This window comes from Bombus pyrosoma, linkage group LG13 (genome assembly GCF_014825855.1).
Source record: "Bombus pyrosoma isolate SC7728 linkage group LG13, ASM1482585v1, whole genome shotgun sequence".
NCBI classification, from domain to species: domain Eukaryota; kingdom Metazoa; phylum Arthropoda; class Insecta; order Hymenoptera; family Apidae; genus Bombus; species Bombus pyrosoma.
Genome location: NC_057782.1, coordinates 9,316,406 through 9,343,648, shown reverse-complemented (window position 1 = coordinate 9,343,648; position 27,243 = coordinate 9,316,406). Strand labels below are relative to the sequence as shown.

General features: G+C 39.8%; 1 protein-coding gene across 8 annotated transcripts in view; it reads right to left on the bottom strand.

The window, feature by feature from the left end:
* Positions 1 to 27,243, bottom strand: part of LOC122574302 (putative polypeptide N-acetylgalactosaminyltransferase 9) — a 295,412-nt gene that overhangs the window by 175,116 nt on the left and 93,053 nt on the right. The gene's annotated exons all lie outside the window — the stretch shown is intronic.

The window sequence follows — 27,243 nt, the reverse complement described above, 5'->3', positions numbered from 1 at the left end:
TAAAATAATTAATAAAATAATCTCGCGATTATTGGCTGAAGCATTTATCGGTCGACTGTAAGAAAATAGGCTGTGTTTCGAAACAACAAATTCAAGGCGAGCTTACTGCAGATTAAACCCATAACTTTCGACGTGTCTCGAGCAGCTGGTTCTTTCCAACGAAATATATCGTAGTCTCTCCTATTCCCTCCACTCGTCTATGGCGGTGGTTTAAAACAAAACTCTCGAAATTTCAATAAATTCCGCTTGGCCCTTCGGCCGATCGTTTCATCGACCCGTGAAAAGCTACCAACGTGCATGAAGCACGTTACACTTTACTTATACCATACATTACGGTAACGGCCGATAAAAATGAAACTGTTCCGGCAGATATGCCACTCGAATGTGTAACTTCAATTACTACCGAGTATGCAATATATGGAATATTATATTTTATGCCGCAGATCGTATCTTCGAAAAATCATGCAATACGTTGTGTACACTGCACTGACGAGATATCAAAAATATTTTACGCGGAAGATTGCACCTTCGAAAACAAATATACGTATTATGAAATCAAATAAAATGGCGATCGAACGGCGTGACAGACACATCGATAAGATAGATAAGAAGAAGATAACTCATTTTGTCGTATCAAGTCGATGGTATTATCACGATCATAGTTTAACTTTTCGTGAAATTAATGATTCTCAAGAATTTTGATAATATATCGTCTTGATAATTCCATCTCGATAATTTCACTAATAAAGTTTTAATAACCACGCTAATGCTATCGAACGGAGACCTGCGTTTTCATAATTGCTCGCATACTTAAATCTTACACAGAAATGTTTACAAAGCACGTGAATCTCTTCGGCGAGTAATCGATGCTCCTAACGAGTGTATGGACGCGAAGAAAATCTGCCCCTGTCCGAGCAACCCTTGCGTATTATCGATCGAATTCGAAGGAGGAAAGTACGAAGGAGGAACGAATTCAAGAAACGTGATACCCGCGATCAATGCAAATTCCCTGGAAATGAGAATCGAGCGATGGAAGAGAAACGGGGACAAGCAGGATGACAAGGGACCGGCTTCGCCATAAGAAGGTTCGGGCGAGGTCCGAATGGAAAACTACCCTCGTACTCGGTACAACTGGGATTGTCGTAGGAGGATGAGCTTTCTCATAACGAAGTTTCTTCCCTAGCTTGCCACGCGATGCACGTGCGATCCCCCGAGCATCTCTTTCTCTTTCCCTTTCCCCTTTCCTTTCTTCTCTTCGTCTCCCTCTTTTCTCCGGATCTTTAAGGCTGCGCAGCCGTTGGTTAATGGATTTAACGGTTCAGTCGGAAGCTGGACGAATCTCTGTTCGCTGCGAGACTCTCAGGAACCAGGGAAAGCGAAGCATGCCTCTGATACACAAGGTGATTCCGCGAACAAGAAGTGTAACGAGCAAAGGGGTGAGGAATTAGGTCGCTGTTGTCAGATGTATTCCGTACGTGAGGCTTTTTGGTAGAGGAAAATGACCGAGTACGGATCGATTTCAGTTAACTACAAAGAAGACTGAATTATATCGAATTACGTATTTCATTTATGTATATCAGAGTTTGTATTGGCGTTATTCCGGGTTCTCCGGATCGACATTGTCGTCGTTCGCATTTTATTAATGTAAAAACGAATACAGAGCGCTTGATTTTATAGTCTACCGCGCGCCTCGAATTCTTAACGAAATTTATGATTTAACGATGCTTGGAAGAACGATTTATAGTAAACAAACGACCAAGTTATTCTATTATCAAAGATAACTTCATGAAATATGAAGGATATTTATAAAACTGAGGAACAGAAGCCTACATGAAGATTCATCGGATAAAAAAAAGCGCGATATATTTTTAGAACGACTCTCCTCTCGAAATCTCCTAGCACGCAACCCTTTATTCCGCAACTACGAGTAATTTTTTTTTACGAAGAGTCGTTCACTATCCCGGTCGACGGGGCCACCCCGTAAGAAGGATTTATGGAGCCAAATGGACGGGGGAATGAAAGGCAAAGGCTCGTACGCCGTTGAAGCGAGTTAATTAAGACTCTCCCACCCCCTCTTGCCTGGCCACGGAACTTGCTAACTACGTTTCACCCCTCGAAGCTGTTTTTTAAAGGGCGGCTCGAGCGTTTGTCGCGGTTTAGCCGGTGTACTGCCACGAAGAATTATCTCCGATCGTCCGGCAAGGTTTTCTAGAAAATACAGCCTGAATACCGTAGACCGAGGCTTTTACACTGGTGTAAGAACAAACAGGATGAACACACGCGCCTCTTTTTGTCCTTCGAGTCGATAGGATTAATTTCGGGTTTTACGGATTGCCCGCTGTGGTCGGTGCACAGACTCGTGATTAAATAGCGGATTTTCCGGACAAACCACGTGGTTTGGTTGGAGGATAGGAGGTCCGACGTGTAACTTTTCGAAGATTTGAAGATTTGAAAAAATAGAACAACATCTCAGAAGCGAATAGATAAGAAATGGTTGTTAGATAACTAATTTGAAATCGAGAGTTTACTCATAGGAAATGAGATATGCAAATATGTACTCTGATGGACGGAACGCTAAGTCAAACAGTGACACGAAAAATCACTTGTCATCGGACTCTTGCATTGATAATAGCTACTTTGAATAGCAAATCGTAAGAGGAACAGCTAATAACTCACGCATTCATAAAATAATTATTTTGCTTTGTAATTTAAATGTAACTCTAAGGATAGATAATTCTTGGAATAATGTAATTTAATAACTAACCGTAAGAGCCTTTAATTATTATCAAATAAAACGTTTGATCCGAGAGAAACTTCGGCCAACTCATCAGCCAATGTCTGTTCCCCTTAAACGAGCAAATTACGATAACCATGGCGCTCCAACGATGAACCGATCCTCGGAAAAATTCCAATATCCCACGTGGCAGTCAAAGTAACTGGAAATGATGCGCATGGCGAAAAAGGATAAATGGAAAGAGGAAGCGCGTGTACACGATGGTTTCCCATTGTTTCCTTCAACCCTTCATCTTCTTCGATACGTAACGGTGATAATACTGACAAAATTCAAAGGATTCTAAGTTAATATAATATCTGTTAAGGTAATAATACTCGAGAACTTCAGCCGGCAATTCTCCATTGTGATTCACCTGGTTTAAGAGAATACCGCGCGTTCCGCGTCTATCCTTTAAAGGGATCCCGTCTTTTGTCGTCCAAATGTTCCACCGTTCGCTATTGTCAATGTAATCCCGCTTCCTCTCCTCTAATTCGGATTATTATTTAGTTACACGCGTAAATGGTTCATTGGGGGCTTGAAACGAGATAGGTAAGACTGTGCCCTGCGAAGAAATAGCTCAATTCTGTTTATTTAATGGCACGATAATTTGCTTTGCTGTTTCCAAGACAAAACTTCCGAATGAAAGACGACTGTGTAATTACATTGTTAAATAGCCTGTACAACTGTGATCGGTATTTACTGGATGTCATTCGTAGAAGGAATCGATGGAAAAATTTTAGAAAATTAGAAAATAATATATGGTATGTGTTCTTTGGGCAGATGGTACAGCTGGAGGGTGATTCTACGTGTGAAAGTAAGTCGGAAAGAAGGAATAATACTTTTTTGTTTGACGCCTCGTTTTCGAAAACGTGGAGAAATAGATCTAACCTAACCTAAACGTAGGAGAAATAAACCGCGTGGTTGAAGACAAAATTGAAACATTACAGAAGTACGATATTACTTCTTTTTCTCGATGTATCTTTTTACGCGTAGAATCGCCACCCGCCCGATCGTATCGGCCATATGGCCACGTTCCACGACATCGAAATTTACTATTTAATTTCAAGGAAAGTAATCAAAGGAGATCGATATTTTCATTAAAAGCCAAAGGAGTACGTCGAAAAATGGCAATAAATTACAATACTCGTAAACAAGTTCATACACAATTATCGAAAAAGGGTTTCGTTCCACGCAAGGGCTTGTGAAAAGAATACCATCGACAATCGTCAAACGAAGAGGCGACTGAACGAGCGTTAGTGCGACCGACCACGCGAGGGACATTGGCACGAACAAAGAAAAAAAAAAGAAAGAAAACTGAACGATCCGCGTCTTTCACGAGGCTCCTTTTTAATTCCACCCTTTCGGTCTGGCTGGGATCACGATCGCGTCAGTAATTAGCCACGTCACATTTAAGGGATGGTTAGAGGGGTTGAAGGACCTTCGTGAAGTCGCAACCCCACGGTCGGTGAACACGCGAAATGAAAATCAGGAACGTTCAATCGAGGGTGCATCTCATTCTATGATCTACGTTTCTCCTACTAATGTGCCTCACCTTGATGCACGAAACTTCCTTTGTCATTCGATGGGAGGGTTTGTGTTTTTCTTTCATTTCAAAAGGAAAGGAATTCGTACGTGTTACTGATAACTCGATATCACGAGCTCTGCGAATGTCTCGACTTTATACAACGGAAATTAAATTTATACAACGGAACGATAGCGTTCGTGGAAAGTTGAATATTAAAAGTTGAAGTATAAAGGAACATGGCGAGCTACGACGATTTTGATAAATTTAGAGGTCGAAACTGTATCCTTTGGAATATATCGCGAAGCAGCGAAAGTAGCGAGAAATTTCTTTTTAATTGTGTTTGGTCGAACAGGCCATCCAGTCGTGTGAAAAATTTTAAAATTTCATACCAAAGTTCATAAATCATCAAAGAGAAACGATCACAAGGAAGAGCAATAAAGCTTAGACGGAAATGAAATTCGTCAAAGGAAAAGAGCATATCTACCGGACGAAAAGGGACACTCGCGTAACAATGGCGTTTCGTAAAACGGAAGCAGCGAGTCCGGAAGCAACGAACCCAATTTCCCAACACGCGACAAATATTCAAACCGACGAGCAGGCAGCGGCAAAAAGAAGCCGGAGATCGAGTGGCGGGGAACTTGTTGCGCGACAACGTAATCACACGGATCATTGCATCGACCCAGAAACCGGAAGCGACCGCGACGTTGACGCAATAAGTCGATGCTCGGGGAACGCGGCGAATCCTCGCCGACGGAATGAATTCGCAGTCGTGTCGCGGGGAAAAATCGCGCATGTTGGAAAATTGCCATTAAAATGCTAATTTTATGGCTGGGTTTATTCGAAAGAAATTGGCTGCGAAAGCTACGAAAACCGTCGACCCAGCCTGCGGAAAGAATTTCTCGCGGAAGGTAGAAGCAAAGGGACGACTCTGATCTTCCAGCTTCTTTTATTCTCCTATCATTCATGGCTGTATTATGATAGCAAACGGCTGGCAGAGGATAAAGCAGCGAAAACGCGAGTTACGCAGCCCTCCGGCTTCCTCGAGATGTAAAGTCAAGATGGTGTCTCGTTTGTCGAGACTTATGCATCGAACGAGCAACTCTCCTGGCCTAAATCTTCCCGAACAAACTTTCTATTGCTATCATAGTTACAACCGTACAAATTTTTTACTTTTATTTCATCACCCGCAGCCAACTAGGTCGTTCACGTTCATCCGAGGAATTTCTAATTACACGCACTTGTAACGCAGATGTCTCTGCTACATTATGCAACCACTCGTTTAGTCAAACGTTCGAACCTTTTTCCTACAAAAAAAAAAAAAAAAGGGAAGGCAGAAAATCAAAAACGATCCTGAACGAAACCAGTGAGGCTGAATCAAACTAATATTTTTTTAAAAAGTCTATGGTATAACACATTCGGATCTATCGAAACAGCACCACCACAGGTGCAATGAGAAATTTATCGGAACGTAGAATAATAAAATCGAAAAAAATTACAAACGAAATTTCCAACGCAAAATCTACTGTTATTACAATAATTATTATTATACGTTACGTTAGAGACACATATACGTGACATCTATCTCAATAAGCACGGGAGAGCCAATAAGCGAACACTGTACTCTCTTGAAATTACACCGGCGATGTCGTAGTTATCGATCACGAGAATGGCCAGAACCAGAACCTGCAGATAGAAGCTATTCCTTTTGGGTAGAGCCGAACCTAAGAGCAGATTCGTATGAGACCGCGATAATCCTTGGATTTACGCGTGTGCGTAAGGGGAGACACAGTACAGAGACTGTAGCCACCCACGGCACACGCGAAACTTTGCTTTTATCTTCGCCATGAACTTTCTAACACGGCATGAGAGACGTCGAGAAGGTACAGAGGGGAGCACGGTGAGAGGAACGATAAATTTTGTCGAAAGAAGCCAGGCACGGACCAACGAACGTAAAACGCGGAGATCATCTTATTTCCACGAAACAACCTCGCAGGATCGGAGATTCTGCCTGTATTAGGTATCTACTTCTTCTTCTTCTTCTCCTTGCTGCTCCTCTTCGTTTTTCCTCGTCGCAGGAAATATCGCGCTGTAAGGGACACGAGTAACTGGGAAAATTCGCGTGTAACGATAGCATCGTGGCGTCGTAGCTATTTTTCTCGCGAGTGGATAAATTAAAAACCACCGCGAGAACACAACGAGCGTCGAGAGAGCATTAAGATTTTTTGGTAATAATATCAAACTACCTCGTAACTATTTCTTCCCCGCCAGTGGATATATCAAAAACCACTGTGCAACCTATGGAGCGTTGAGAAAACACTGAGATTTTCAGCAACGATATAAAGTTTCTTAAAACAGTTGCACTGTTTCATTGACCGCTTTGTCGAGATTAAGAAATATTCCTCGCACGATTTGGTTCTTAATAATCTAAGCGAGCATTTCTTCACAACGAGTCTGCACAACTCCTGCGTCTCTTTCACTTAATTATGTTTTCGACTTTTTCAACAAGCTTTTCTATCTTGTTAGAAGAACGTCATCGAGTTACTACCAATACGATTTTCATTCGTCACACTGTAATGTGCTATAACATATGAAGGGTAGATTCGGTTGTAAAACTTTCTAAGACAACACCGTACGAAATCGAGTGAACGCTTTAATAACGCCGTTTAAACGATCTCCTGATAGAACGAAATCGATAATCCAGCATGTTAAATCGGATCGAAATTTGTTTCGCGTTTTCGACTTGAACCAACTGTTGGTTACAGAGATGCGTTAGTTGCGCGACTCGATAATGAAAGACGACAGCAGCTGTGGAAAGAGGATGGGAATACAGAGGAAAGTTTCGCGAAAAGCACGGTCCCAAGGAACAAAAGGTGAAGCAGCACGGTATATCGCGGCGCTGCTCTGTGTCGTCGTAAACGCTTCGTTCCCGGAGAAAATGAAGCAATATGACGGCGGTGGAAAGGGAGATCTCGTATTACTGGATTGCCTCATCGCGAATTTGTTACGGGTGAGTTGATTGTTGGTTAAAGTTAATTAGCTTCTGGAGACATCGGATCTTTATGAATGTTCCCTGCTGCTCGCTGCTCCGCGACAATAAGCCCGTGCTTCGTGGCGAATCCCTTCCTGCGTTCTCTACGTAAAACCGAAACGGCATTACCCGTGTTTAAACCTTCTGGTTCACGATAGGAGAAACAAAAACGAACCCGTGCGCCATGTACATTTACTTACGTTCAAGCATTAATAAATATTGTTTCCCGTTTCTCTGTTTCGAATTAGGTTGGTTCGCAAATTTCGCTCACATGAAAATTGTCGGGAGAAATAAAATCAGAATTGTAACGAATTACGAAATGTTTTAACTTGGTCTTTCTCGATTCGGACCTGTTTCGGAGAAATGATTAACGCTTGATATATTTTATGATACGTTGCTAAAATTTACGTTTTTCTATTTATTTATTTGCTTATTCGTTATGAGAGAAAAAATTCCCAATAGAGCGTATATTGTACGAAAAGGAATATATTCCGTGTTGAATGTGTATAATTAATCTCGTGATTAATAATCTTCCATCTTTTTTTTTTATACATGTGCAAGTTATTAAGGAACGTAAATCAATTTGTAACGATATTTAATTCCAAACGAATTCGAGAAGAACTGAACGAAATGAGATAAAAAAGGATACGAATAACTGGCATCTACCTCTGTGTCAAAACGAACGAATACGATACCTATGTAGTGTCTATTCTCGAGAGTACCTGTCTAATTTAACGCAGCCACGAGCTTTCTCGTCTGGGGACAAGCAATCTACTAAATTAGACTAGCCGTCTGTGGATTGTCGAAACTCGATGCCATTTTTAGCTTTCGTGACACAGGTTAGGCAACCATTTGCACCGAGGTACCTTCGTAATCACACGACTTTCGAACTTTCTCTGTCGTTTATAATATCATTTTACTCTCTCATCTTCTATTGAGTAATAACTCGTTATTGCAGACATTAACGACACTTTTGTTGTTAAATATAATTGTAGTAAACAGACAGTTATTACTGAATTTCCAAAAAGAATTAAGAGACGAATCCAAAATATCGGGCAAATCCCAAAAATCACTCACTGTTACTCAAAAATCGTCGACTACGTTACCGAGCGTCGTTAAATCGAATTCACATGGAGTTTAACCACGATTCGCCCATAAATTAACGTCATTGATTTCGGTTGTTCCGATCTAGGCGGTAGTAATCAACTGCATGGAAATAATTTTGCTGTGTAATTCGGATAAGTCCGCAATTTACGCAATCTGCGTGTTACGCTGGCGCGTGCATACATCGTTATGGCTAATTACGGTGGGCGCGATACCTTGTAGTCACCATGCACGTGGTTTGCAAATATTCATAGCGTTACTTCGAGCTTTACGCTTCTATTTACCGCGTTTATTAATTTCCAAGCGATTTCGATCGAAAATTGAAGATATAATCGTGGGAGAAAAAAAAAAGAGGCCGCATCTGTGCACGCAAATTGAACGTTTCCGATTATTTCGATGGTCCGTGGTATCACATTGCGATATTCATTTCCAGCTGATGTTTAAACGCGGTCAGATTTATTTTCGGCCGTATTTATAATTACACACGGAGTGGGAGAAAATGAAATCCGATACTTTTTCATTGTCTTGGTAATTATTGTTGCGTAACTTTGTAAACGGATTTGTTCGTCCGGTGATAAATGAAACGGATTAACCTTTGAAGAATATCAATGTTGCTCAATGTTGTTTGATTAATAGCATTTTCCTTGTTTTCCGGCAAATTCAAACTCTGTATTTTATGTTATTAATGATAAATTATTGAATCAAACAGAGGATTTAACGCGTTTTCCTACTGCTAAAATATATTCCCTTCTCGAAATCAATATTTCAAGCAATAATCCTTGATTTAACGCTCTACTTGCTGCGTGTTCTATAATTGTTCAAATTTCCTGGCAAAATCCCTATAAAGTACTCGGAACTCATTTTCCAATGCCACATCCCCTGAACTAGTTCATTAAATCTTCACATTCAAGTCCCTAACTTCTAAAGATTCGTCCGACATCCACTAACTCGCCGACTCGATGACTAGATCTCTCAGCTACCCGATCAAACTGTCAACTCCTGACGACACGATACGTAATTTCTCCGACAAAAAAAAATTCCATCAACTAACAATCTCGTCGATTAAATTGCCAAGCCTGCTAAGCCTGCCGAATTTTCATCCAAAGTCCTAATTTCTCACCGCACAATACCCAATTTTCCCAACAACTAAATCCCATCAAGCCACAATCTCATCGGCCGGATCAGACCCTCCACCAGCTTCCGAATCTTCCAACGAATCTCGACAGCACGAAGTGGTAGCTTTCGGGTATCTAGAATCGAAACGAACTCGTCCAGGTTGAAACGGCGTGAAACGAGTTCGCGAGACGATGGTAACGCGACTCGATATCGACAAATCTTTTATTAATGCCTCGCAGCAGAGAATCACGCGGGACAGATCGATGCAGGAATATCGCGAACCTGTTCGCGGATTCTGGCCGATCGCCAGAGCCACGATCACGCTCCAGTGGCTTTGCAACTGCACAGTCCTCCCTTTAATGGACTCTTCCTCTAATCCCGACCGTGATCCACGAAAAAGGAAGGAACAAGAAAGAAGAGCAAGAAGAGGGCGAACAGGAGAAGAACCGGCCGATTGAGTGTCCAGGTAAAGATACGTGACCAGTTTTCGAGAGCGGATCGGTTCCAGCGTCGTGGATCGCGGTAATTGCGAGGGACCTTTGCCTCCGTTCTGCTCCTGCTTCGCTTGTCTCTCTTCCTCGTTCGTATTCCCTCTATAATACGCCTGAACCTCTTGGGAAACCTCCCACATATACGAGTAATTCCTTCTTTTCTTGCTTCCTTGATATTTTGGAAATGAAGAAGAGAATCTCGATAGACTATACCTTCTTTCGTACGTTTCTTTTTATTTCTTTCTGTTAGACTTTTGTTATTAATATATATATATATATATTTCTTTCATATAGATTTTAATGCTTAAACATTTGAAAGAAACATAAAATGCATGCTTCAACGGAGGTTCAATTTTTCCAGTTTCTCCAATTTCTCTATTCTACAGTGTCAAAGAAATACGATAAAAAAAGAACGAGTGACACCATATAAGGACATCGATTTTCTATCGTAATTAATTCGCTCCAAGGAGCACGGCAAACAAATAAGAATTCGTTGAAGGAAACTACGAGTTCAGGATGAGAAAAATATTTGACTTGGAGGTAGCAAGGAAAAGAATTCTCTTTCTTTATTCGCGAGCAGAGTAGAAGCAAATGTCCACGGTAGCGCGGTAGAAACGGGTAGGAAGAACCGTATACGGAAAAAGACGAAGAAACGAGGTGTACTAGGATCTTTCGGTCGCGACGAAAGAACGAGAAGAAAATGTTTTCTTCTGTATAGAAACGTGTAAACGTTGACCTTTCGATGGCACACTTTCCCAATGGTGACGGAGGTCTCTCGTGCAGACCTCTGGTATCCTCTTCACCACGTGGCACACATAGTTCAAGATTCGACCTATCGTGTCTCGCGATATTTTACGACGAAACATCTACAAAGAAAGTCTGCCGGAATGCCGAGAACACCAAGACCGCTTCTGGTTGCGCAATTACTTTTACGTCTGTGTCAAGAGTAACATTGTAGAAATTCGAATAAGCATTCGGCCAGGAGCTTCCCCTCGAAACGTGACAGCCACTTTATACAGTTAAGTTTTGTCAGTGGATGCTCGAAAAAGTATTCGGATAATCAAATAGAGAATTATAGCGGCGTACTAAACTATGAGTTATTAAAATTTGTGCAGTCGCTGTTTAGATATCGCTTATTAACATCTATAGTTGCAGTTTGAGTAACGTAGTTGAGTAATATAGTTTTAAAACAATCGAGCGACAGATGAAAATGGATCAAGATCAAACATTGCAGAATTTGATCGCTAGACTGAGTACGTTCGTGCATTTATTGAAGATTTGAGAATGTAAAAATATACATAGCACGCGTAACATACAAAAATATAGAAAATATCCAAAGTATTCGTTATATTTTTCTCCTGGTAACTGAAACAAATCCTTGGTTAGGCTTCGTTCAATTCCATTAAAATACGAATTTCCCCCAATGTCCGTAGTTTATTGATCACAGAGTCTTGGAAGAATATCGATACAGCGTAGCGACTCTCTTAATTACAAATATTTCGATTACACAAACTTCTTTCATTAGTCGACTCGATAAACTTAAGAAGAATACCTACGGTCGAACGAAGGCTTCCTCCCTCGTCATTTTAAAGTTCGGGGTAGTTAAAGCATCTTCTTCTCCAGTTGTAATTGCAACATTGGATCGGAAGAATCTTGACAAGATCGTCGAAGGATTCGAATCTTGTTAATTAGAAAAATTTTGGCCAAACCGGATACCGTCGAGCGACTCGTTTCAGCGACCTTAACACGAAAAATTGTAATTATCGAGCTCGCACGGTAATTAAAGGCCTCGAAAGGACGAGTGTTCGTCAAGTGGAACGTAAAATTAATTGGAGAGATGAAAACGATATCACGGAACGACTCTCGATTTAATTACAAACTTCGCTTTCTTACGGTGACGCCGGTTCGTTCGATGGATTTCATGAATAAACGAACGAAACAATGATCGCCGAGGTTTGTTCCTCTTCGGTCTCGGTCGTTTTGGTTCTTCCTCTCTCCCCTGTTTTCTTCTTTTCTTTTTTCTTTTTTTCGTTCATTGAAACAGAAAAGAATGACTCGTTAATGGACCGATAAAGATCTTTCCGGTCGTGGGAAATTCACGTTGCAACGCAAACGCCTCTCAAACGAAAAAGCGAAGACAAGAATTGAAACGAAATCTCTGGTGAACACTTCGAAACAAACTGCTGAAACGAAGGGCGTCTACGTACAATTAGAGATCAAAGTAAAAGGTGAAACCCAAAGAACTCGGCAAAGGGACTGTGCTTCCGATTTCATCAAAATATACAATCGTAGAAAATAGAAATATTTTATAAATTCTTCGAGATGCTGTATCTACGAGGAATTTCTACGATTTAAGAGTCTCTGGATTTCTAAATTTCCTAAATTCCTGCATCCTCTTTAATGGCCGCACCTTAATCTCTGACCGAATTTATTTCGTATTTTTCTTATGTAAATGCGGTAGAACGTAAAACGCTACGTGTAAGATGCTATCAACGTATTATTATGACATCGAACATTTGAAAAATTGTTACCATCGGTCCAAAGTTATATTTATCTAAAGTACACCGTGATACGACGATTCATAATCCAAGAATAATTCGTTGAATTCGCATGCGATTATCGTACGCGCTTATCGAGCCAAGAGAATTCAGGCGACGTAAAGTTGCCACAGAAAATCACATCCACGAACTGGCGAGACATAATCGTTTAGATCAACCAAGTAGATTCTGAGAGCTAGCGGGTACAACAATAGCGACTACTTCAGGTATTTATTACAACAGTTATTCTTCTACCTGAGTAACCTTTAGGAGATAGCAAATATCGTTCGTACCATCGATCTAGAGTTTCCATCACGAAAACGTGAATCGTGCAAATAACACTGATTGTTAATAAAAAGTGCAGAGTCAACGAGGGAACGAAATTAACTAAGAACAAAACGAATATCGTGAGAAATTTAACATATTCTCCATTTTTTCAAGCACATCTGCCAGATGATTTTTACGCAGAAAAAGTAAAAAGTAGCTGGTGCAGCAACTATGCAACGCGGTCTTTTGATCTTCGAAAAGCGAAACCGCACTAGTGGCCCGTCACATAAAATTTCTCGCGTACTTTCACGGTATCGAATTTTTCTGCGAGCGGCATTAGCATATTATGAAAGCGACAGGTTTTATAAAAAGGACGTTTTCCACGATCCAACCAACAGCCCGCGCAGCCAGACCTCGCCCAACAACTTCGTCGAAGCTTGTCGCTGCTTTCGAGGAAATTGCTTTCGTTAAAAACAGCTGAAGAGGCCGGAAACTAATTCGAGCCCCCTGCTCCCGTATCCCAATGAATGTTACTCGCGACGATTCTAACCGAGCCGAGATTCATCAGTTTCTATTTACTCGAGGAGTTTCCGTCCTCCTTCTTGCCCCTGTGCCCCAGATCGATCCGAGATCCTATCGTCGATCTTCAAATTCTTTCTCCGTCTCTGTTCGATTCTTTTCGGGCGAATTTCTTTTCGATGGAAATACTATGGTCGGAGTTATTATCCCCGTGATCGTGGGAGCGTGATTTCTTCGGAGGAAAAGATTTCTTTGTATGTTTCTTGACGATGCTTCACTAGTTAATGGAATTTTCGCTCTCTTTATAATTGATTTCCTTTCAGAAGAATCGATCTCTTTCGATGATAAGACGAAGATTCCATTAAGGAAAAATGTACATTTTCTTTCGAGTGTTTTAAGTAAACGAGCACAAAGATTTAACATTTTTACTTTTCCCGTAATAATTGAATCTTTTCTATATACGATAAAAATCCTATTAGCAGAAACGTATTATTTCGAATATTTTATATAAAGGATGTGTTAAAAATAAGAGAAAAATCCTTGTTCATTGAAATATCGTTAGTTCGTTCCCGTATTCGAGAAAGAATGAAATATCACTGAATAAAAAGCTTCGTAATCGATATATCTATAAAATACGCGAAAATTTACAATAGCGAATATACGAATGCAACGAAAAAGACCGCCGACAAACTCGATAAAGTCAGCATTAAAAAATAAAAGGCATTTATCTTTTGAACGACACGAATGCGCCTCCTCCATTTCCCTATTTTCGCGATTCAGAACACTCAATGGCGGGAAAGTTAAGTGCAATTTGGCAACACACGGTGAATCAAGAGACTTAGTTGACTTCCAGTTCCCTGAAGTCAATTTCGAACGCCATGAATCGAATTCATCAGTCTTCGTCAACTATCGGCCAAGTTTCGAGTTCATGCAATTCGTATATCGCGTAAAGGGAAAGAGAAAAGACCAAGATCGATAAATACCGCTACTTACCCGCGTTAACATTTTCGGTAGATGCTTTCACGGAGATGCGCGTATTCGTTTTCCCAACAATTGCCAGTCATTCTCACGTACACATTCACTCCGCTATTTGAATACGATAAGATACAGAATTCTTTCCCCAATGGGCATTCTAACTCAATGTTTACTATATTTTTAAGCTTTCTAGAACGTTAAGAAAATTATTGTTTCCCGTTACGTAAACGCTACTGTGCAAGCGCATAGAATTAATAGCAGAACTACGTGTTTCGATATTCCTCCGTTATCAAACGCACTGATCAAGATTAAGAATCGGCCAACTAGAACGAACAAACTGAAAATCTTAATTGAATATTTCATTATATGCGATTCTCAGTCGATTGAAAATGGAATTATAATGGAAATGCTTGTCAGAACATACAAAACGAAAGTCTACGCTACGAGGTAACTTAAAGAATTTCGCTCACGTTACGAATTTAAGGTGATACTCTGCGTCGTATTACATCGCCATGACACGATCCACTGATAAGGAAGATTAACAACTGTATTAATTTTCAAGACCATAAAACAATGTTAATTTACGATTCGGTGATCTTCGATCGACCACTCGATTTGAGAGACATGTTTCGCGTCATTTCGCAATGTGCTCTCTTTTCGAGCGTGCGAACGACGATCTACTAATTCACTGTCTAAATAATGGCCATCTCGTTTCGCGGTTTCGCAAACCAACGTACGCACGCTGCATCGAAAACGTTAGAGAACGCTCGGCTCTTTAGCGGAATCGAGAATATCTGCCAATTATCGAGGTTGCGTCGACGGATCGCGGTGTTTATTAGCGGCGAAATTTCGCCAAGGGACTTCGGAACCGCGATCTTTCCGTTGCTGCGAAAGCGTTTCATCGAGATGTGCAATTAGCGAGACCGCTCTGTGGTAATCGTCTAGTAGCGTTGCCCGATTTAAATAATCCCGACTGTATCTATCGTCTGAAACGACCAATAAATCCATCGATTCGGAATTTCGTTTCGAATCGCGGAGATGGAGATTCAGATGGAAGATGCATTCGAGCAGAGTAATTAAAAGTGCGCCAGTGCTTGGTGTTTAATTTGCAAATGTAACAGAGATAGTTTGCGGAATAATTAGGAATAATTAAGATTAGGTCGGGTTTACGATGCGCAAAACAAGACGTAATTTTTTTGCTATTCTAAGAAGAGTTGCTATTAAAAGGAGAGTTTTAAAAAAGCTAGTTACGATAACAAGTCGACCTTCGGCTCGGTCTAAACTATTTTAATATTTATGCGAAAAGCAAATTGTGCCGGGCAACTAATAATTGCTGTAGAGATAATTTACCGCGGACCTTCGGAAACGTTGATTTTCTACTCTCTTCCTTTTCATAACGAATATTCCTAAAGGATCCAGTTTATTCGGAATCGTGACAATGTTTATTATAATTCTGATGAAAAATTCGAACTCTTATCTTTCGGTAGATAATTGGAAATTTATTCCAGCGACTAAAGTAGACATTTATTTCATTATTTCGCTAGTTATTGCCCTGACGCGTTACATGGAAGCACAAGTGAAAATCTCTTGCATACTAATAAACGGGAACTTCGTTCGCATTACACGTACGAACGCTACAATTAATTATAACGTGTTTAAACTTTATAATATCCAATCACGTTCACGATGCCGGTAATTCAACCACGGTAAACATGAATTACGTTTGCTACGAAAACTCCATTTCAGTGTCTGGAGCACAGCGATTATTATCACATCATTATTGGATATTATATTTAAATAGTATCTATAGAAATTACGCGCTTCATTTTCAGAGGAGGAACAGGTCCAAGGATAAGATAAATATTTCTCTGGAATCCAACTAATCAACTCCAATAATGAAATTCTCGATAGAATATTCTCATTAACTGTTTAAGCACGAGTAGATTTCCATAAATCCCTGCGAATGCAAGGAAATGACAAAGCTAAATACAATATCAAGTTGAGTGGCCGATAAACGATTCGCCGCATCTCAAGCTCGATTAAAATTTTAATATCGTTCGTCGATTTGACAGCGATGTTTCATAAAATTGTCGTTTCGACGTCTACCGACGACAGCCGTGTTTAAAGTAGCCAAGAAACCCCTATTTTCTCGTTATTCGTTTCGATATCCAGCATCGCACATCCACTGGGAAAAATTCCGATGAATTATGCCCTGAACACGTCAGACGATACAAGCCCCGATAAACACACGTGCGGAAGGCGAACGACAAATCAGCGGGAATTATCGAGAACGCGATTCTCCTAACGCGGACGTTTCCCTGGCTGCCTCCGCTCTGGCGGCGCATAAATCCGCCACTCGTGTGGAAGCAAAGAATCGCCGCAGTAAACCGCCAACTACCACGAGGGAGAGAAGTCCGAAGCGAGAGTCGAACCTCTGTCTGGGGAACCTCTGTTGGAACAAACAACTAAAACGCGCAACTAGCTCCAGTTAAAACGACGAGAGAGACTAGGCATTTTCTCCGTGGATATAAATCCGGTCACTCGATGTCACGAACGAGCCACAGCCGGCGAAAAACAGAAGGACAGAGCCTCGCGATGGGCGAAAGTTAGCAAAAGGGCTAGGGCTTTTTGGATATCAGCCAGAAACTGGAACCTGCCCGGAGGAGAGAGACGAGACTCCGCAGTGGCAACGGTAGACGGATGGATCGTTTCAAAGGACACCGTGCAATGCGAAAAACTGCGGCGATCGTCCTTCCACGGAACGAAACGGAGCAGAAAACTACGGCCTCAGCCAGCCCAACGTTCGTACAAAGAGGAATATCTGAGCGGATCGAGTCAACGATGCGGCGCTCTATGCTTCACCATCAAAGACGCGGACGAATGCATCGAGATTCGAATATTTTTCCAGGGGTTTTCTCACTAAATTTATTAAGAATATAACCGATTATTCCATCTGGATCTGTCGTGTCCATTTGTTTATTCGAGAAGTGGGCTATAGTTTAAGTCACGGAATCGCGGTTGAAATTTTTCGAATGAACAACTTTCGATGATATTAGTTCTCATACGGAGTTAGCATTTGTAAAGTGTGTTTGTGTTAGAAATTAAGAGATTTATTTTTTAGAATATTCTCAGTGCCCTGTAACAATCGATAAATTACATTCCCAATTAATGCATTTTTTCACAGGACTTTTAGAAACAAAGAATGAAAATTTCGGTAGGATAACGAAATTTTGGACGACGATCGATGAAATATCAGTTGCGAGACTCTTGGCAACGGTAGTAATTTTTGTCATTATACGAGCAGAAACTTGGGCGAAAGCTCTCGTTGCGTGGAACATTTCACGTTTCGAGTGAGACTCGTGCTTTTTAGAGTACTTCTGTTTTACAAATATATGCAGGGGATACTTGAACTCTCTAAAATTTCACTTGTTATAGTAGATGCTATTGTATTCGATAAGAGTACTTGTTACGAACCACTTGGTTTTATTGAGTTTGCGGAGAAATTCGGAGAGTTTTCCCACGTGAAACACGTTGTTTGCGTTTGCAACGACATTGCTATACAAAAGCACTCTGACACCGATTCAGCAATATTACTAACGTAACTTATTAACATTAACAATCCCCAAATAATCGACGATAATGAACTTTTCCAATGGCGTGTGACTTTACTACGTCAACTTCTAATCCGATCAAACGTACCCCTAATAAAATTGCCCAATGGAAAATCATGTCTCATCCGATATTACATACCACATTCGTCTACTTCTAATTTCCCGGAATATTTCTAATTTTCTCACAAAAGTGAGTCAACTTGCGCACAAGCGAATCACCATTTAAAGACACAAACGTTCTCTAAGCAAGCTCGTCAACACTCGACCGGTCTTAATCGCGACAGGGTACGGGGTCCATTAAAATGTGCATCGCGTTTCTATCGATCGCGTCACGCTCGAGCTCGAAGGTGTACGGCGTTCGAGAGTCAGTCTTCGAGTCAGAGGCAATTCGAAGGGGAATTAAGACCATAATCCTCGTTTCTACGCGAGCAAATTGATCCGCACGGCCGTGTCGTCTCCGCGAGACGCATTCGGCTACCCGTTTCGAACGCGCAGCCTGGAAATGCAATTAGTGCCGTTTGATAGACCGATCAGAAACGAGGAATAAATAAAATCAAGGCACGGTACGGTGTACAGCCTCGCTCGATTCTTCCTGATGCATGTGTATTTCCTACATGGAATCGTGCGGTTTGATCGTATTATAGTTTGCCGTTACCATCTATTGAACCACCTGTTCGACAGACGTACACCGTTATCTTGCATTATCGGGAGAATTGCTCGGTGTTTCGTTCGTAACCGCGAAATAAAAGACGAAGAAAAATGGTGATGCTTGCGGTAGAGTATTTGCGATAGTATTTCGTTGGAATGTACGAGGAATAGTGTCAAGTGTTGAAGAAACAGGGCCATGATTTCTTTTCCTTTGAGGATGATAAAAATGTTATTTTCGGTGCTGAACAATTGAATATATCTACGGCGAATAAGTCCGTTATTTGGAAATCTTAGCTGATATAGAAGAGATTAACAAGATTTCCTATGAACTTGGTAAATGTACGAACTGGACGATACAATGAAAATTCTCCTTTACTCTGGTTCGCGAATTAATGCAAAAGTCTTCGAACTGATAACGTTACGCGTTAGGAAATATATTTATACTGTACAAAATCGAATCTACCGTGAAACTGACGCGTTAAGTTAAATAGTTAAACACGTTATCCACGTAGCGAGCAAAATGCAAATAACAATCGATGTAACGACGCTATTATATGAATATTAAATCGATAATTATAAGTAGTATTAGCATAAATTTGAAACATGGCGAATTCAGTGATACGTGGCACCAAGAGGACATTGCCACGATTCTCTGATAATGATTTTACCTATCGTTATCGCGGTTAACATCGTAATTCGACTTGATATTGAGATCGACACGTCTGAAGATACACGTGTGAAGGAACAAAAATTTAATAAAGAAGACGAGATAACCATTTTTATCAAAATTAGTCGCGACAAAAGGTGTTAAAAAACAACGATGAGATCTATTCGTAACACAAGCAAATAGCACGTGATAGAACTACTGTGATATTACGTTATGATAGTAGTATCTTGATTGCTGTCAATGGTAGGAATTCCGAATTATATAGACCGTTTAAAATAGACTATCATTGATATACATGTAATTGGAAGATAGTCATTGTCAAATGACTACATGGTGATATTAGTTTAATAGTTCAATAGTTTTTATTATTTTTTCTTTTTTTTTTTGTAAACATAAGACGATTTTCCCAATATATATTTATAATTCGAGTAACATTCTTTCTATTTAAGAGAATAGCGTGATATAATAAAATGACAATAGAGCTTTTTGTTTCAGGCCACGATTAACGATAATCTCGATTGTATCTATATTTTTTACGTAATGAAATCCTATTGCGTTGCCAGTGACATTAAATACCTATAAAAGTAAATCAATAGCTCCGTGTTTATACCAATTGTCAATCGAAAAAGTATTTGAACGCGAGAAAACACTTTTCTCACGCGCAAACGTGTACCTTTCGGTGTTTGTGAATCATTTCTGCTGTAGTTTTACTCGCAAATCGATACGATAAACGGAACACCGAGTGATAAGACAAGCCGCACTGCGTCAACATCAATTATCTATTTCTGCTTGGACACGAGATACCGTTTGGTGAGGCTGAACCAGGCAATCGTCGTGATGCACGTTTATACGATTAGTTTGGCCAATTTACACGACTGCAAATCGAACTTTAACATTTTGTTTGCCACTGCAAACAAAATCTTTATTTCCGTTTTTCTCAAATTTTAGTTTCCGCTCGAACGATACAAAATATATCGAAATACCTATATGCGTGTGTACGAAAAAAGTTGGTAACCTTTTCGATCTGCTCCAACAGTTTGTCTATTTGTATTTCTATTGCAAATAGTAGCTTTATGGTAAAATGACGATAAGTCGTCTTTACCAAGACACGATCGCGATTCTATCGTTTCAGAACCTTCTCGAATGTCTTATCACTTTACAAGTACACAAAATTACTACATCGTATGTCATACTTCATGCTACAATACTTAATCAACCTATCGTATCGCACACCGCTCTAGCATTCTAATGACTTCTACGTTAGCAACAGCTTAAAGGCTCACGACACCATAGGCAAATCAATTTTCTACGATTCGTTACGTGTCATTTAACTATCACCATGTATATATTACATTTAGAACATATGAAAATTATCTCGCAGCTGCTTTTAAACTAAACACTTTATCAAAGGGAATGAAAATTCCAATATCGACGACTTCTGGTTTTCCTCAAAGCCGCGAAAACAATACGAAGAATTTGGCAAATAACAAACTCTCTTAAGCAAGTTCGATTTCGTAGCGACAACGTCTTGGTGTCCGATACCTATCGACATCCGAATATCGTGAAACCACCGTCGGGATGTAAAAGTTTCTTCGTAAAATGCAAACCTGGTTTCATATCGCGTAATAAACTCGAGATGAAACGTTCTCCTCTTACCAGTTGTAAATGTAACTGTCGTTTCTTCCTTGTAGCCATGTTTCATCAATGAAACATGCAAATTTAGATGACCGCAAAGGGTAAACCGAAACGAACGGCGATATCGTCGCGAACGATCACGATACACTCGAAATATCTCGAGCACGTGCGAATATTTTCTTCCAAAAACTCTTTTCCAATGGAGACTAGATCGGTCGAGCCTTTGACTGCTTCGTGGATACGTTTTTACGACGTACGTTGGTATTTTTTAAATTCTTTGGGCGAGAAACAACAGAGGATTAAACGTTCAGGATGAAAAATTTTAAAAGTACAGCGACCGGCGAAAGCTTTTCAAGCAGAATTCTTCGTCGAAAAATTGTATACAGGCCATTATCTCCGTCGGTCGTTAATAAAAAGACGTTATATAAAAAGACGAAAATACAAAATTTTACATTTTTTGCAGTACGATTTCACTGTGCTGTAAAAAAAAGGATACTACGTGCATAAATATTTCTCGACGAGAAAACAATGGGATAATATATGTAAAACGAAGATATATAAGCCTCGCTTAAGCGAGAAAGAACTTGGAACTCGCTTTCGAACGTATTTTTATCGAGGTCCTCGCGAGATGATACGCTCTATCGGAATATTAGTTTCGAACGAAATCGAAGAGATATAAGTTGTTGGAATCGACGACGCGGAGCAGGAATATTTCAAATAATATTTCCTACGCGTATTGGAACCGTATATCCGCGAGTATTGCTTTAATTGGACGGATTCCAATCAGTGCGCGGCAATGCGGAGAACAGATAGTCGCGGAAAGCAATCTATCTATAAAACCAGCAAGAGTACCTCGTTTTTAGCCAGAGAAATCGAAGATTTTCCGGTCAACGACCAGGTTTGCTTAATTTACCCTGACAAATAATTCGAGAAACATATTCGACGCGTGTGTACTTCCTTGGATAATTTATTCCTTGTGCGGATATATGCAGCTAGATTAATCCATTTAATTAATATCCCTTTAACTTTTTCAGGGCCGAATGCGTTTTCTAAACTGTGAAAAAAATTGCTTTTCCATTAGTTCGTAACGCATGTTGCGTTTTTGCGAACATGGAGCGTAAAAAGGTTAATGTAATCGGTATTCGTAGGTGCAAGAAGAACGTTAACAATTTTCGCGAAAGATAAAACGTTACTATTTATACGATCGTTGTAACGATATCGTTTGTAATAATTTGTCAGACTATAATCGGATTACGAAGTAACAGACTCACCGCAACGCAACAAAAAACGTAAGTATTGCGGCGTTCTGAAGCAACCGACAGAAGGAAAAAAGAAATCAAAGTCAGAGCACCAAAGCGAGGAAAAGAAATCTGTTATTTCCAATCGAGTCTACAGGATATCCTCTTTCTAAATGACGTGTCAACACGCCACGAACATCGTGTTTCTCCTTTTCGCAAATTACTTATGCATTAGAATATACGAAATTAATATACAAATTCGACGTAACATTGCGCGTTAGCCGATTATTTGACATTTTATATTTCTCCATTATTCGCTGTTTATCTATCTGTATTGGAAACGCTAAGTGCATCGAATAGATAAAATTTATCTTTCTACTACCTAGAATAGGTGTTCTGATAAAACGCTAAAAGTACTAGTGTTTTATAAAAAAAACAAAAATAGTGTTTTGATAAAACACTAATATTCTAGATAGTAGAAAGATAAATTTTATCTATTCGACGCACTTAATCGAAATAAATATATAAAACGATAAATGTATAAAGGAACAATACCTAAGGTACCTTGGTATACAAATATTAATAAGAGTCAGCGTATATTAGAAGATCCCAAAATCCCGCAACATGTACGCACACGACGAAAATGTATATAACATTCTCTGCCAAAACTCCATTTCCCAAAACCAAACCCTTATCTACCCAGAAAATAGCACGATCGTTAGGATCCGACTGGAGCGTTTCCACGTTTCAACTGGGTTGCCGTAGCCTTATCGCCGGCAATCTTCTCTGCGCGAACACGCGTACACGCTCGACGGATACGCCTGGAAAGCCCTCGGCTCCGGCTGGGATTAGATTACGGCATAAGCGGCTTATTTATCGCTGCGACGACGCGCATTCGCGAATGCAGCGCAATCAACACGCCGCTAGAAGCATTCCTCGCGTCGAAACGCGAGTTTCGTCGCCGTGCGAATCTCGACAAATCGACGACCAGGCATTCCAGTCCGGTTTTTCCGCGACATTCCAGGCACGCGCGAATTCGAAGCGGAGGAAACGACGATGAATAATTCTCGGCATTTCGTGAGCTGTGTTTTGGGACGCAGCCGTCCCGGATTAATGGTCTTTTCCCAGGTAAGCAAGGGAAACGATCTTTCGGTTCTCGAGGGTGACGAGTCAGACGCGGAATGGGCTTGAATTGTTTGCTTTTTGCTTGTACTTGGCAAGTCGTGCTATTGTGGCAGAAATTAATTATAGAGACTCGGGATCGAAGAATGCGAGGTTGTTATGGGGTTGATTGCAAATGAAGCTTGGGATGAATAGTGGAGATGCGAGAGTTCATTGTGCAATGAGGAATATGAATTTTCTTTCTTTCTGGTTCAAGCAATTGTTTGAAATAATTAAACTGTGAGAATATTTGGGAATGAAATTGAAATATACATAATGCGTTTGAGAGAGAAGAAGGCAGAAGAAATGAGAGAATTTCTGTGTACCTCAGGAATGGTACTGCTAAAAGAACGTAGTTTTAAATTTTACTATAAATAAATAAAAGATATTTTTCTACGCTGCTTGTATAGGATTAAGTCGGCTTAAATTAATTTACATTAGATACTTTATATGTTACAAATAAGATTTATGTCCTATATGCACAAACCCATACGGTTTGTGTATCGAGAATAAATAGTAATAATAATTGGAAGAATATCTTTTTACGTTATCTTCTTCGTTGGAAGTAAATGGAAAGTGGAAGTTTCACGTTGTATCGCATAATTAAGTTTCAATCGAATATAATTGCAAATTATTTGGGATGATATAAATGATCTTAAATTTAGAGCGGTTCTAAAGATCGACTCACGCGATGGAATGCATTAATAGCATGACTCATAGATCGATAGAGAAAGTACAATATATTTTACACGTCATTATAAAATATCGTATCATTATTGCGCGATAACAGGTTCGCGGTTGAAATCAAAACATTCAAACGTTTTAGTCTTAAAAGTATTATAAAAAAATAAAGAAAATGAAAAAATTATTTTGCAATGTTTCAAGCGCTTACGGTAGTAATTGTATAATGACAATTGCATATTCTCTTGTTCTATTCTCTGCAAATGGGGCGCATATTTTCTATAGAAAGGAACAGAGAACCCGTGAAGAACATAAAGAAACATATTCCTCTTTTATCATTCCATTGCGTCAGAACTCATTCGTTTCAAGAATGAAGAAAAGAACAATGCATGTACTGATCATTAACAATATTTCTACAGCTCCAAACTTTATGTTATTTTATGCCGATCCGAGAAAGCAACAGTACTGAAATTGTAACTCGTTTGAATATACAGTGTTCCAGCCTTCTTTTGTGAGAAATTATCTCACGTGCCTAGAATTAACAAGTTCAATGTTATCTCGAGTTTATTTAAGCATACATCGGCATATCTTATATCTTACATTCATACTTATTTAGCCTTTGCATCGATTTGCATCGTTATTTGTGTAAACATTTTGCAATGGAATGAAACGCCGCACTAGATTCAATTTAATCTAGAAATCTATTTTAATTGACATCGAGTAAAGATGTATTCGCCATATTACTACGCTTATCAGATTACAAAGCTATTAATACTTGAAAAGATATTAAGAAATATTCACCTCCCATCTCTTCTCATTACGAAATCGAAACAACTACAAACGTTGTAATTCATATGACCTCCCTCAGTCATAATAATCATCGATGTACTTAAAGCGATTAATAATTCCAACAAGACAAACAGCCACTCGTCTCGTTTGCTTCTCTCCTCTGCATCGGCAAATCGAAACAACCACAAGCTTAATTCGTAAGACGGTTCTCGTTCATCGACGTATTTACGAAGCAATTAATCGTTCGATCGAGATCAACAACATTCGCTGACATCGCGTCTTCTAAATCGTACATTCTAATCCATAAGGGAGAACTTATTGCTAACGCAAGCAATTGGGTAATTGTAAGAATCACAGGATCTAATAACCAGAAGCTTCTCAAACGCTTCTCAGACGGAAGAAAACATCGCCGTACGTCAAAGCAAACGCGATACGGTTAATTAATTCCTTTTAGAATCCCTGCCCCATTAGAAAGAAACATATCTATATAAATGAAAGCTGTGGCGCAACGTATGTCGTATCGAGTCGCAGAAAGTGACTGATCAAACGAAGCAATACGAGTGTCCCGCGGATTAAACGCGCCTCATCGGCTCGTCTATCGAATAATCGAACCGGATAGACCGTTTATGGGCTCGCGTGGGCGTCGTTACGTCAACAGAACGACGATTGAAAACGGAGAAACATAGAATGACGAGCAAGCTCCCGTTTCAGGTACAGAGAGCGCGGTGTTCCAACTGAAATACCCATTCGATACTTTTCCACGCGCTTTCAGCGAATTCATCGCGTGCTTTTACATCACCAAACACCATGCGCGCACAGAGGAAGTCGGATGCCAACGGAGGAAGTCGAATGCCAGCGAAGGAACCTTCGAATTACAATTCTCCGATCGCCTACGATCGCCAGCTGATTCTTTAATATCTGTACATGATCTGAATGAATGGAACGAGGAGAATTTTGTATCGGCGTTCGATATGGGAAGAATTTTGTTTGACTGGGTTGATCGTGGTACGAGAGATCGCCTCTCGGGACTTATCCGATATATCGACGTAATAATAAACAAGCCAAAAACTGAGGCCTTGGTAGCGTATAGAAATGATTCTTAAGAAACTTCTAAACTGATCTAAACGAATTTAAGGTAAATTTGATGTGATTTATCGATATAAGGAAATTTGGCTAGAAAAGAGTAACGTTCGCTTAACTTAGAAATTACGTGTTTCGAAGTTGCGCTATTAGACAAGTAATTAATTAACCTGAAATATAATATCAGAGCTCGATAAATCATCTAAATATAGAACTCGTTACGTCTGCTGATAATTACGTGTCGATTGGAAAGAAAAATGATAACAACGGCAGGTAATTTTTCAGAAGATAAAGAACATTTCATGTGGTGATACTTGAAGCTAATTAATGGAAAAATGTTTGATTTATCTTCAAGTTCTATAAGTCACAAAGATATATTTGCTAGATGTTATTAATGAATTTGTAGCGTAAACATATCGTCCGACTATTTTATCAGGAGTCTGTTTACCGCTCGGCAACACAATTCTATATGATTTCAAACTCCAAACTACGTTCTAGTCTACGAATGACGAATCGTTCCACGACCGAGTTCGTTCTCTTGGCAAAACAACTTTTTGCCTTGACAAGCGTTTATCACTCGAACCAAAACATACCCTTCGAGCTCTTCTCGAAATCTCTGAATTCTACATGGAACCGATCTAAGGCGTCCCAGTTAATATGAATCTTAATGCGTCGTTTTCTGTTGAAACCCGTTTACACCGCAAGGAAAGTGACGGCTGTCACGATAACACTAAGAAATATGTATAGCTAACCAGCACCAGTTCACTCATATTTTCTTTTTTCCTTTTTCTTTTAATAACCGACAAAGCTCGCAGTCAAGCGACTTTATTCGGATAAACCGGATTCTCGTTCGTTAAGCCAAATGTTTCTGTGTCGAAAAATGTTTAACCGTATCTTACGCAGCGAGAAATATCATTGGCAAATAATCAGCTTGCTTTATATATGTACGAAGAATAAGTTTGCATTAATTAGCAGGTGAATTTAATTAGGCAAAAGATAAAACGATGTTCGCTACGAGAACATACATTTAATCACGCATGAGAAAACATGATAAACGCGAGAATAGATCGTTAGGTGTGAAAGTTAGAAATAAAGAAATAGGAAGGGTGCTAGACAATTGCTATGCTATTGTATTTTGTTCCTTTAATTGTCTGTCGTTATTTTATTTTATTGAGATATCGAGCACGACAATATCGTTTGTTGGTTTTCCTATCGACACGGGAAAAATCGAACGTCGATGAAAAACCATTAATCATTGCCGTCGATTAAACTCGCCATATATTTATACGTTCGCGATTCGAGAATCGCTCGAGGTTAGTAGATATACAGGAAGCGTGATAAGCGAGCGGAAAAATTGATTCAAATCGTGTCATTGAGTTGGTTGGCCCGTTAAAGTCA